The sequence below is a fragment of the Triticum dicoccoides genome, chromosome 3A, assembly GCF_002162155.2.
Source record: "Triticum dicoccoides isolate Atlit2015 ecotype Zavitan chromosome 3A, WEW_v2.0, whole genome shotgun sequence".
Taxonomy (NCBI): Eukaryota; Viridiplantae; Streptophyta; class Magnoliopsida; order Poales; family Poaceae; genus Triticum; species Triticum dicoccoides.
The window spans coordinates 63,147,077-63,159,663 of record NC_041384.1 but is presented as its reverse complement, the minus strand read 5'-3'; the positions used below and the strand labels follow the sequence as shown (position 1 = coordinate 63,159,663).

Here is a 12,587-nt window from a genome sequence, read left to right as displayed (position 1 = left end):
GAAAATAATCAGCATTAGAAATCGAGGTAATATCAAATGGGTCATGCTTGGTGCATGTTTGTGCATGATCGAGGTAATATTGAATGGGAAGCGTGAAACCAGAGGGGATGTGTTACCATATATTTTCCCCAGTTGCCAATCCATAAGCCACTATTAAGTAGTTATTTTATGCATTTGATGTATTTCAACATGCTCTGCTTCTGGATGGGGGTCTATATAATGATAGTGTTGTTTTAAAGGTGAGAAGCCACCCCCATGTTTCAGTGGCTCACACCTGTCAGTACCCATTAGACAGAACTTATGCCAAAATAAGGAGCACAATGGGAGACCTCCAATCCAACCCTTTGTGCTGGCTGCTCCCCGGCCGTCTATGCGGGCAGGCAAAGACCACCAGCGTCAACACCAACAACGGCGACTTCCGGTTCTTCCTGTACTTCGACGACAGCATTCCACATCGTCGCTCTGATGTTTCTTTAGTGGATTTGTTCAACTCTGCAGTTTCAAACACATCTGTCTTCTAGGTTAACACAAAGCTGGGTGCGGCTCCGCTGCTCCTTGCTCTCCGACCCTCACGCCATGGACCTCAAGGTCTCCTTCCCCTCTCTCACCCCTCTGCTCCTCTCTGTTCGATTTGATTCGCTCATCTCCCCTTTCCCTGATGGGGTTTCCTCCCTCTCGCAGGAGCACAAAGGGTGGTGTGCGCACTGATTGAACATCACCAGCAAGTCCACGCCTTTGGCGTGAGGCCTACCTCAACTTCTGAACCACATCAGTTACCACTGCTGCTTGTGGATGGAAATATGAACACTGCCTTCCTTGTCCAGCAAAAAATAGTTGGCTGAACAAATGCACGAGGTAAAGAAAGCCAGCAGCAATCAGTATACTGTCGCATTATAACCAACAAAAGAATCATAACATCTGTATACCAGGAATCTTGTTTCCGCAATTAGCAACCTGTTAAGTTTGACAAACCTACATATAATTCATTCTTTAATCTATAGGATTGTTTGGTTCTGCTCAGGTGACGATGATGCCTTGAGTACATTTTACTCTTTAATATATATATAATCTTATTTAAAGATGCAAGCTGGGTGTGCTAGGCCGCTGCGCAAATTATTTGCTTCACTGAGTTATAAATGTTAGATTTTCACCGAGTCTATCATCTAATCTAATTATAACTTGCCAAGCAGCATGTTTAATTCCTTTCCTTTTCATGTAATTAACATGTGTACTTGTAGTGAATTAGCCTGTCAGTGTAGTGCTCTGTGTGTTGTTGCCAAGCTAGGATGCATTTATATCTGGTTTTTGCAAACTACATGGGGACTATTCTTGACTTTGCTTTTCTTTATTAACCACATGTTAGCAAATAACTCGGTACAGTGACTGATGCCAACCTAGCATACATGCGTGCTTACAGTCTTGGTGATCCATGCCAACTTAATGCAGTATGTGCTTTGCTTGTTGTTTCCAGCGACGCGGTTTTACTAGTTTTGATGTTGGATGCCCCCAAAATGCCCAGTTCAAAACTTTACTTGGTTTGCTTCTTGAATCGATGTCTACATATTTGTAACATGTTCCATCTCTGTGTCCTGCAGAAGCAGCAGCCCGAGACGTTGATTGGCGCCCGCGCGGCTGGCGGGTAGGGGCACTTTTGTGCTTGTCGAGTGGCCGCGACGAAGATGCTTGAGGTCAAGACCAAGCCTGCCTTCTCCACAAACGCGCGCTGGCAGAGGAGCCTCTGTGCTCACCTGCTCGGGTGACGACGCGGCCATGAGGTTTTGCACGAGGAGAGAGCTGGCTGCGGCTTGGAGACCTCCAAGGCTGGCAGGACCCCTTTGTGCTGGCGTGTTGAAGTCTTCATTTTAAACGCAGAGTTCTCTTTCAGGTTAACACTGACCACAACCATTAGAGAGATGAAGAAGCTGGTGGTGGCCGTGAGGGCGGTGGGTTTCGCTTCAATTGTTTATGTGAAACCATTGGTGGCCATCCCATGACTTGAGGCCTGATATAGTAACTATTTGAGCATGGTTCTGCTACTATATGAGCTATAGTAGATCAAAAGGTATGGTTCTTGGTCATCATGCTAGGATTTGCTTTCAGAGTGTATATTTCCTCTATATGTGTTTTTATTTTGTCATGATTGGATAAGAACAGATGCTCTAAACTTGTTATTTATTACCATTGAGGTTATCTTTAGTTAAGCATGTTAAATTTGATCCTGTATAGCTGTGCTTGTTTGTTTCATTTTATTTTTAGAGCTTGTACATGCTGTGAATCGTGTCTTGCTGTGATCATGATATGTTTCTACTTTAGCGTAGTTTGACTGATAAACATACACTATTCTTGATCTTTTAACAAGTGTTTATGTTGATGATAAGTGTTTACCAAGTAGTTTGTCATACTTGATTCATTCCCATGTGTTTATGCCCTGATCAACTCCGTACCATCTCTCTAATGGTTGTGGTCGGGCCATAGTTGTTATCATGAGTGCAGGATCTGTGATCAACATTGTGATCCTATAGTAGTGTAGGTTTCATAATATTGTGGTTTAATTCTGGCATAAGTTCATGTCCTTATAAGTCTATAAGATTAACAGATGCTACACTTGGTCTGGTTATGTGATTGCTTTCTGTTCATTTTTCGATAGGGCTTTGTTTTTAGTTATGGAAATAAGTTATGCTATTGTCTTCTCCATGATATTTGAGGCATAATTCTTTTACCAAGTCATGTGTAGATGCTGTGCAATGTGTACTTCGTAGATGATGAGGGCTGCTCTTTTCTTGAATAGATTCCAGAACGTAGCTACTGTTTTTAATTCTGGTTGCGCGTTACTGCTATCATTGGTTACTGTTCTGAAGCTCGTGTGTACATGCTGTGCAGTTTCACCATTGTAAAGTTCCTATCACCACGCGTATGTGAGGATTTACCTTTCCCATTTTAATAACCAGCAAGTATCCTAATGTCTACCTACAGTGGAGTTTTTTTGCTCTGCAGTGACAAATGAGAAGCACAGCTATAGCTTTTGGGGTGCAGGCTCTTGGTAAAATATTATAATCAACTGTTATGCTCAAAATGTTATAATCAGCCTTTATCCGGAACTTTCTATTTGAGTTCCTACACTATGGTACAAAGTAAAAACTGCAATCGATCTATTTCATCAAATTCATTTGTCGCCATCTGATTTTGCTGTTTTGAACTTTGTAATGTGGTTACCTGTAGCCTTTAGAATCTACCAGCATGGTAGAATCATAGGTTGGTCTTTGCCAAACAATCGTAGGTGTAAAGTTATGGGGTCTTTGCAGTGTGGTTACATGGTATGCGGTTACGTAACCTTTAGATTCTACCAGCATGTGAATTCCTGGTTCTTTGGATTCTTTGCAATCAGAATGCTGTAACTTTGTAATTGATTTGGGTTTCTGATGTAAAGAAGCTCATTGAGAGTTCACAAGGGCAGAATGTGTACCCAGTTGATCAACAAATGCTCATATACCAAGGGTCAGTTCTTAACGATGAGACTACGTTGGAGGAAAACAAAGTTGTTGAAAACAACTTTCTTGTGATTAATGCTTAGACAGGTACGCATCCTGCTTGATACTAGTTTATATGTCATAAAATTGTGGAATAGCATAGCGATGCGTAGAATGATAAAAAATCATAACAATACCTTGTGCATCGGAAGTATTTGTTTCGGATATCAAGATCTTGACCTCTCAGAACGTAATGAACTTCAGTGTCTATTGGAATTGTCTTAAAAGGTGTAGGTGTTTCTATTGCTGATCCTAGTTTTTTTATAAACTTCGTTTTAGTATGGCTACAGCCTAGAGTTGCTTCAGGACTGTTTCTACTAACTGATCATAAGATAGATGATTGTTATTATTGCTTCTGACTCTCGACCTTTCACAGAATAAGGGCTCATCAAGTGCAGCTCCAGCTAAATCCAAGGATCCCTCAAATCAGGTGAGTTGGAACTTGATTAGACTGATATGGGTTACTCACCACTAATGTCTCTTTATGTTCTTTTGGGGCAAAAAAATCTTTCACCCGTTCCATATATCCAAAACTTTGTCATGATTCTTTGGGAGTTATTTGCGGACAGTACCTTTTGCCATATTTTTTCACTGAAACTATGATGGTACTGGTTAAGTTCGTTGTTTCTTTAATTGGCAGAGATAGTTAAGCTCTGAGCCAACTATATTAGTTGAAATAGAATGGCAGATTTTACGAAGTTCACAACTATGAGCTCCTGACTCAACGTATTTTTGTCATCTGTTTGTGTTTTTTTTTCTGGTTAAGTCAAATTTCTCATTTCCTCACAATATATATATATATATATATATATATGACTTGCACTTATGTGTTTCTATTGGTGAGATTCTACTTTTTGACCTGCATTTATTACGCAGGCACCCCCTACTCAGACGGTGCCTGCTACTCCTGCCTCTCAAGCACCAGCCACACCAGCACCTCAAGCAGTGGCTGCGCCATCACCTATGTGAGTTTTACTCTTATTAAAAAAAACTGATTTGATCTTTTTCAGGTGTATTCTGTTGTGTTCAGATTTTTTTGGTCTCTTTAAAGATATTTTTTGTATATAAAATACCGCTTTGCCATTTTAAATGACATGCCATGAGATGCACAAGTCTGTATTTCTTTCTTTTTTATCAGTCACTGAAGATGTGATATTTTAATATCTTGGTATAGTTCCTTTTTAACTTCAGCAGGAGAGTCTCAAAAGGTTGTTAGTAAATAATAGCTTCCTATCATTGATTTGTAATTTTGTATTATTATTATTATGCTATATGGCTAGTGGTTGTTGGCAGATAGGTAACCCTATCCTTACCTTTACTGACGTAGTGTACCTGTCAGTGCTCCTGGTACAGCTGCCACCGCCTCCCCAGCTCCTGCTGTTGCTGTCTCGTGAGTTGATTTATGTTCTTTATTTCATCTTATTTTGATTTGTAATCTCATAAAATGCATTTCCTATTTCAAGAAGTTATATTACTTCCTCTTAACCCATTTGACATGATCTTTACTACCATCATTTGTACAGCACTGAAGCAGAAACTTATGGTCAGGCTGCTTCAAACCTTGTTGCGGGAGGCGCCCTAGAGGCAACAATTCAGTCAATTCTTGAAATGGGCGGTGGACATGGGACAGAGACACTGAATTGCTGCTCGTGATAGTGGCGCTTTTGCATGGGAGATCATTCCGGTCATTTTCTATCTCTTTGCCATATTAGCAACCATTCCTTTATTTGTTTTCTTAATGCCCTCTGTCCTATCTACCAGGTTGAAGTTCCTGTTGGCAGAGGAAAACCACCGGTACTTGTTGAAAAAGACGAGAGCCTAGAGCCCTAGACAGGGTAATTTTTTTCAAACACAAAAGCTGGAAACAATGAACTATAGGGCTATCCCATGCTTTTTTGTCAGCAGTATCTGTAAATCCTTTTGAAACAACCAAATTATTCTGTAAAAAACAAATTATGTCTGTCTCCATTCTGTATCAAGTGTTTTCATGCATTCTGTAGTGAAATATAAAATGTACCAGGCTCAAGAAATATTAGGCAGTACACACTCTGTTATTGGCAAAGTTGCTGATAGTTTGTCTTGTAGTTAATTAAAACAAGGAAAGTATGTCATTTGTTCTGTATAACCTTTTTATGTGATACTACTACTATGTAATATGAGCATTTTATGCCTCTTAGTTTGACCCAGCGAAACTGAGGAAGCTCCGCCCAAGTTTCAAGGAGAACACTGGTACCGTTACTGCCGGGAATGCTTCTAGTACAAGGTGCTCGTCTTTTTTATTAGATCTTAGCCTTGTGGAGTACTTCTGCAGTATATGGTTCCTGGACCACTGATGTCAGCGGAACATATTCTAAAATATGTGTTCTTCTTTCTTTCTTTTGACTCCTAAGATTATGTTCCATACAGTGCTTTGAACTTGATTAGTTTTCTTGCTGTCCTCTGTACTGCATGTAACTGCTGCTTGTCCTGTTTAATATTTATGTATTGTCTTCTTGGTATGTTTTTACAATCCAGCTAATAGTAAATGTTAGTATGTTGCTTAGTATTTCTAGCAGGAGTTTTGTAAATATGCAAAATTAAAAATGTTGAGGTTCTTATGTATATAATTCATTGCTGGTGAATGGCGAAGACAAGCTGAACCTCAGACCCTCTTTTCATCGTACTTTTTACTTGTTCTCTTTGTTCATCGACTGCCAGTATCCAATGTACTTGCACGGAATTTCCTGGTGTGTTTGTCTATGAACTGAATATGTGGTGCTTATATGTTTGTTTTACATGGAGCAGCACCCTGCCATACTACAGATTTGCATGTTTGTCCGCTTGTTTAACATGACCAACAAGATATTACAGTATATATTTCTGAAGCTTTGTTTCTGGTCTTGCAGAAAATGTGGCCTCCCTCCTGAGGCTTCGTTCGTTTAAACCCACCCCAAACTGCAGGGATTTCATCGGGTTTTGACCCACGTCTCCCCCGCGTGGAAGAAAACCTCTCGTATCGAAAGAAGAAAGAGGAGAGGGCGAGAGCAGCATGGTGCGGAGCGGGCGATCTCTCTCCTCCACTGAAGACCGGCTGCTGCACCATCCTTCTACCGGTGACAAGGGCCGTCTTGCCGGTGAGGCTCCACAGCTCCTCTCTACTTGCTCTACATAGTTAAAACCTTTTTGTCAGTGTCATTAGCAGTGCACATATATGCTATTTATTTGTCCCTGAGATTCAGTAAAACTGTATTTCTTGGAGCAACTGGCCTATCCATAAGGCTACACGGGAATAATTTGTGTAAAGAATAGGACAGGGAACTGCCTATAAGCATGACAAATACATGTCAAACAAATCTACAATATTGTAACCCAATCTCAATCTGTCCACAGATGTGATACTTGCTTTAAGAGTTAAGACCGATCATCAGAATTTCTAAAAAAGTTTAGTGAGCGGTTCAAAATTATATTATGTCGCGAATATATTTATACCATTCCTTGCAAAAAGAATATATTTATACCATAACCATCTTAACTGATAAAATAAGATTAGTGGATGAGATGAGTGCTTACTCGAAGTAACAAATTCCTCACTGGGCAGCAGAAAGGCAAATTTGTTGATTGTTGCTCAATTCTTTTATCAGCTCCATTCCAGAATTCGGCAAAGAAGAATTCTCACGAGCAAAATGACCCCGTAACATCATTCGAGATATCACTGCCCGCCAAAAAGTTGACATGACAGCAGGTTGCGCAGAAGCAATGGTGGTAGCGGCGGTATGTAGCTGTTGTCACTCCACAGATAATACCAAGCTTGTATGTGTGTCCCCAACACAAGCAAAGAGATGGAATATTAAGTAGACTTGTTAGGACAGCCTAAAATGGTAAAAGCTAACTGTCCTAATAATTAATCTATAGGTGATGAAAAGAAGCAGGAGGTGCAAAATTCGACATATTTGTACGAACAATCGAGAAAGGCAAAAGCCAACTATTCAAAAGTACAATATTTAGAGACAAATACACTTATGGTCATTGAAGTTGAGGTCAAAACACACTACGGTCACTGGACTTTAGAATACGCTTAATACGGCCATTGAATAGAGTTGTGGTTATTATACGGTCACTGACTCACCGTAGAGCTACGTATTTTGTTCAATTGACTGGTTAAATAGTCTCCCTGCTCTATGGGGTCCCACCTAGGAAAATAATTGGTGCAAGAGTGGGATTCGACCTCGGCCACATGGTAATAAACCTCACGCGCTAGCCAACTAGGCCGCCCTCGTTTTAATCCATTATATCGAGGATTCCTTTTTTATACTCCCTCCATCTCAAAATAAATGTCTCAACTTTGTACTAACTTTGATTGAGACACTTAACTTGGGATATTTATTTTGAGACGAAAGGAGTAGTATACATAAGCTACTATCCTATCGCCTCAAAATAAAAGCTACTACTATGCTACGTTTTGACATAATTCGTCTTTGTAATTTTTATCACCCTTGCCATGTGGTCATAAGGTTTTTTTTTGAACATCAGTACAGACACAAGCGCTCATATACACGCGCATACACTCACCTTATGAACGCGCACACCCTACCCCTATGAGTATTTTCGAAAGGCTGAGCCGACATATCATCTTGAGATTTACAAAGTCATCGTAGGCGTCTCGTCGTCGACGGGAACATCTCCTTCCACTGAATGCGCATCGCTGAAATCCTGAAATAAATCCAGAAATAAATGCGAGCACCAAGATTTGGACCGACTGCTAGTGCCTGCATGTTGTGTTTTTTTCTTTTGTGTTGTGTGTGCGCGCACATGTTATCTGGGAATTTTTTTTTAGAGTCTGTTTTTTTGTTTCTATTGTGTGTGTATATGGTCTGTGTGCGTGTTAGTGTGTTCCTGCGTGTGTGCGGCCTCTGCGTGATGCTCCATGGAGGCGGGACCAGCATGGCCTGCTCACTGCCTGCTACGGCCAACACACTCCCGCTTGACATGCTGGCAAAAACGATAAATTTAACCCGTAGATGAAAAAAATTCATAAAATGAACTGCTGACGAAAAAATTTCACCTAACTAAACTTTTTGAGTAGCGCCCAACACCTAGACGTCACACTACACTATACAGCGTCTAACTGACAGAAACTACACATCTAATCAACATCGTACCTCAGACGGCTTAAAAATTACTTAAGTCAATATGTAACCCCTAGCGCCTGCACACTCGACTCAGATACTGCAATCGATCGATTGGAGTTGGACGTGGCGCTCTATGTTGCCTTGTAGCGTTATTAAGCCAGCACGTATACTATCAACAAACGGCACATGGTTGGAGCTAAACTATCATCAAGGCGTCCTTAAACGCATGCACTTTTCAGGGGAGCACATGCGCTGCAACATCATCAGGATAATTAGTCCGAACATAGTGACGGCACATGGCGAGGCAGTCAACAAATACTAGTCAAACCCACGAGATCTATGTTGACACCTGATTTTGGCAAGATACAAAGTGGAAGGGTTTTCAACATGAGAAAGTTTCACATCGTCGAGTGGAACAATTTTGATGTTTAGTCTATCGCCATTCGACCTCATCTCAGTGGCTGAAGCTGTACTCCGAGTGACAAAATTTAGTGTTCTGAGTACTTTTCGGCCGATTACGCCCTCAATATGACCTCAGATGAAGGAGTACTCTAAAGAAATGGTCTTCGTCTCATCGAGGCGATTGATTTTCATATATAAGTCATCTCAATTCGAGTTCGTTGCAAAAGTTATAGTCAATATGGTGTGGACCAGCTAGGAATCAAAATATTACGCTGGACATCAGACACATGTTGATGGGTGTCTGGTACAATGCGTGAGCAATTAGCCATTGAAGCTGACCTCGGATCTAAAAGTCTTCAACATGAAAGTTTTTCGTCTCGTCAAGCCGATCGATTTTCATATATAAATTGTCTCGATCCAAGTTAGTATGCGACCTGGGGAGGCAAGACAGGATCAGGCTGTGTTTTCAGTCGGAAATCCAAGTGAAAAAGTTTACCATCCGAGTGAAAACTTACCGGTCGAGTGAAAATTTACTGATGGAGTGAAAATTTGCTGACTGGATGAACTTATTATTATCCGAGTAAAAATATAGTCATCCGAGTGAAATTGTCCTCCAGGTGAAAATATTTCGAGTGAAAAGATTACCATCGGAACGAAAACTTGCCGATCGAGTAAGATATTGCCTTCCGAGTGGAAATATAGTCATCCGAGTGGAAATATAGTCATCCGAGTGAAAGATTGTCTTCCGAGTGAAAAAGTCCAGTCGGACGGTCCGAGTGAAAGTCTCTAATATCCGAGTGGATGAGCTCGAATCCGAGTGAAACTGAACATGTGCCCGAAAGTTTATCAAAATGACTTCGGATGAAGAAGTGTTCAATACAGAAGTTGTGCGTATCATCAAGACGGTAAACTTTGGTTTTGGAGTCATCATCATCAGAGATAGTATATGGCCTGCAAATTCACTACGAGACTCGGATAATCCAGTCTACTGCAGGACCGAGTCCGACTGGAAGGTAAAGATGACCTCAAGAAGTATTCAAGATGGTCTTATTTGAAAAAGTGATCAACATGAGAGTTGTTCGTATCATCGAGGCGCACAAGTCTGATATTTGGGCCGTCTTGATCGGAGATCATATGCAAGCTCAACGGCCCGCGCAAGGAGGAGGACAGAAGTTGGGCCAAATTCAGACTGAATCCGAGTTGGAATAGAACTAGGACTCTAGGACGTGAATTGATGTAATTTTTCGTGTAAGGAAAGCCTAGATGAATCCTTTACTTGTACGGGAAGTCCAGCCGCCTCTTATATATGTTGGGGGTGACGGCCGATTGAACAACACACAATCGAACAAATCTATATACTACTTTTCCAATTTACGTTTTATCTCTCCACCATTTTCTCTCTCGTTCTTCGCCGTTCTTCATGTTTGAGAGCCGCGAATCCCGAGGCTCTAGGGGCGAGCGAATCGACCTAGGGGTTTTCGGGTCTGCAAAAGCGCCCGCCGACTATCTTGCGTATCGCGCTATTGGTCGGGTCTCCTTCGACGTGAGCTGCGGTGCATCACCCCCGGCGTCGAGGGTACACGTGACGTGTTCGTGTATCAACACACTTTTTGGTGACTCCGTTGGGGAACGAAGATCAATCATCATCATCCACCATGTCCGATCTTCCCAAGCCATCTGAGGTAGACGCCGGTAACATCATTAAGCCTAGTCTTGATGAGATATCGGCCGATCATCGCCAAGTCTATGAGGAGTACAAGAAGGCACGTGAAGAGAAGGATTTGCAGGAGTTCCTTGCAAAATTCAAAAAGGATCGCCAAGGCAACATCACTCCGATTGAAGAAATCAAGTTCCCTCCTCTTCAAGCCGAGCAGGTTAAACCTTCTGTGAGTACTACCTTTTCTCCTGAGCAGTGGGCTGAGATTGAGAGTCGTATTGCCGATGGTAACAATCTAGTCTATCAAACTTTCATAGAAAATACTAATGCTCAGAAGAATATATCTCAATCGTCTAGTGGTAATGATGGTGTAGCTGCTAGTGTGCAAAACCCTAATCTGGCTTTACCTATTTCATCGGCGCCTCCCGTGCCGATGGCTTATTATCCTACACAAACAAATCATATTGTGGCTACACCCATTAATCCTATTATGAGCATGCCAGGTTCGGTGGCAACACCGAACCAAACCCTACCTACAGCTACAACCACTCGACCACTAGCAAATTATGGATCGACATACATGCCACAATTCCTACCTACAGCTAGTAACCCTACTCCTCCTATGTCACTGCCACAAGCTTCATCGTCCACTATGGATGATGGTCTAGCTAATATTAGAGAGGAGATGGCTAAGATGCTTCGAGAAAATTTTGGAGTTGAGTTACCTCGGAATCGGATTTACCAAAAGCCGTACCCCGAGTACTTTGATGCCATCCAGTGCCCTCCGGGATATAAGATTCCAGATTTTGTTAAGTTCAATGGAGAGGGCACAAAAACTGGGAGCATGTTAGTCAATACTTGGCACAATTAGGTGAAGCAGGCTCACTAAATGAGTTGAAAGTGCGTTTATTTCCTTTATCATTAACTGGTACCGCATTTTCATGGTTTTCTTCTTTACCACATGGTTCCATTCGAGTTTGGTCGTAGCTAGAGCAGAAATTTCATGATCACTTTTATAGCGGCGACAATGAACTCAAGTTGTCACATCTAACATCGGTTAAACAGAAGCATGATGAATCGGTCTTCGATTACATCAAGAGACTCAGAGAAACGAAGAACCAGTGTTTTAGTTTGGTGATAACCGAGAGAGACTTGGCGGACCTAGTGCTGAGTGGTTTGAGAACTCCCATTAGAGAAAAGCTAGAAGGTTATGAGTTCTTAAATATCAATCAAGTCTTACAAAGGGCTTTGGCTCAGGAAAGCCGAAGCAAAGATCTCAAAGAAGTGCATAGATACAAAGCTGATCGTCCAAAGATGAATATGGTGGAATGTGATAGTGATCACTCGGACGATGAGGGTGATGTTTTTTCTACTGAATTTGTTTGGCCATCTAAGGCCAAACCCTTTACTTGCAATGATCTGAAACCGATTCATAAGAATCATGATGAAGAGATGAAGTTTACTTTTAACATTGCTAAGTGTGATAGAATATTTGATACTTTGCTGCAGGCCAAGATTATTAGAATATCTCATACTTTACCACCGTTTGAAGAGCTAAAACGGCGTGCTTATTGCAAGTATCATAATTCTTTTTCTCATGCTACTAACGATTGCAATGTTTTTCGACGACAGATACAATCGGCCATTAATGACGGACGATTGAACTTTTCTGAGATGCAAGTTGATAAACAGCCTTTTCCAATGAATACCATGGATTTGAAGGGGAAGAAGCTACTCATTCGTCCGGAGGTAGCCGAATCTGCTAATAAAGCTAATGTCATTGTTGGTGAGTCCAGGAAAGACAAGGAGGACAACAAGGTCTTGGGGAGACAGGTTGTGCTTGGTAAGCAACCCGATGGCAAGGAAGTGATCAAAATCACCATCAAGAATCCT

The 12,587-nt window shown here is 41.4% G+C and overlaps 1 pseudogene; it reads left to right on the top strand.

The window, feature by feature from the left end:
* Positions 1–320: 320 nt before the first annotated feature.
* LOC119271949 lies at positions 321–6,863 on the top strand (annotated as a pseudogene).
* The last annotated feature ends 5,724 nt before the right edge of the window (positions 6,864–12,587 follow it).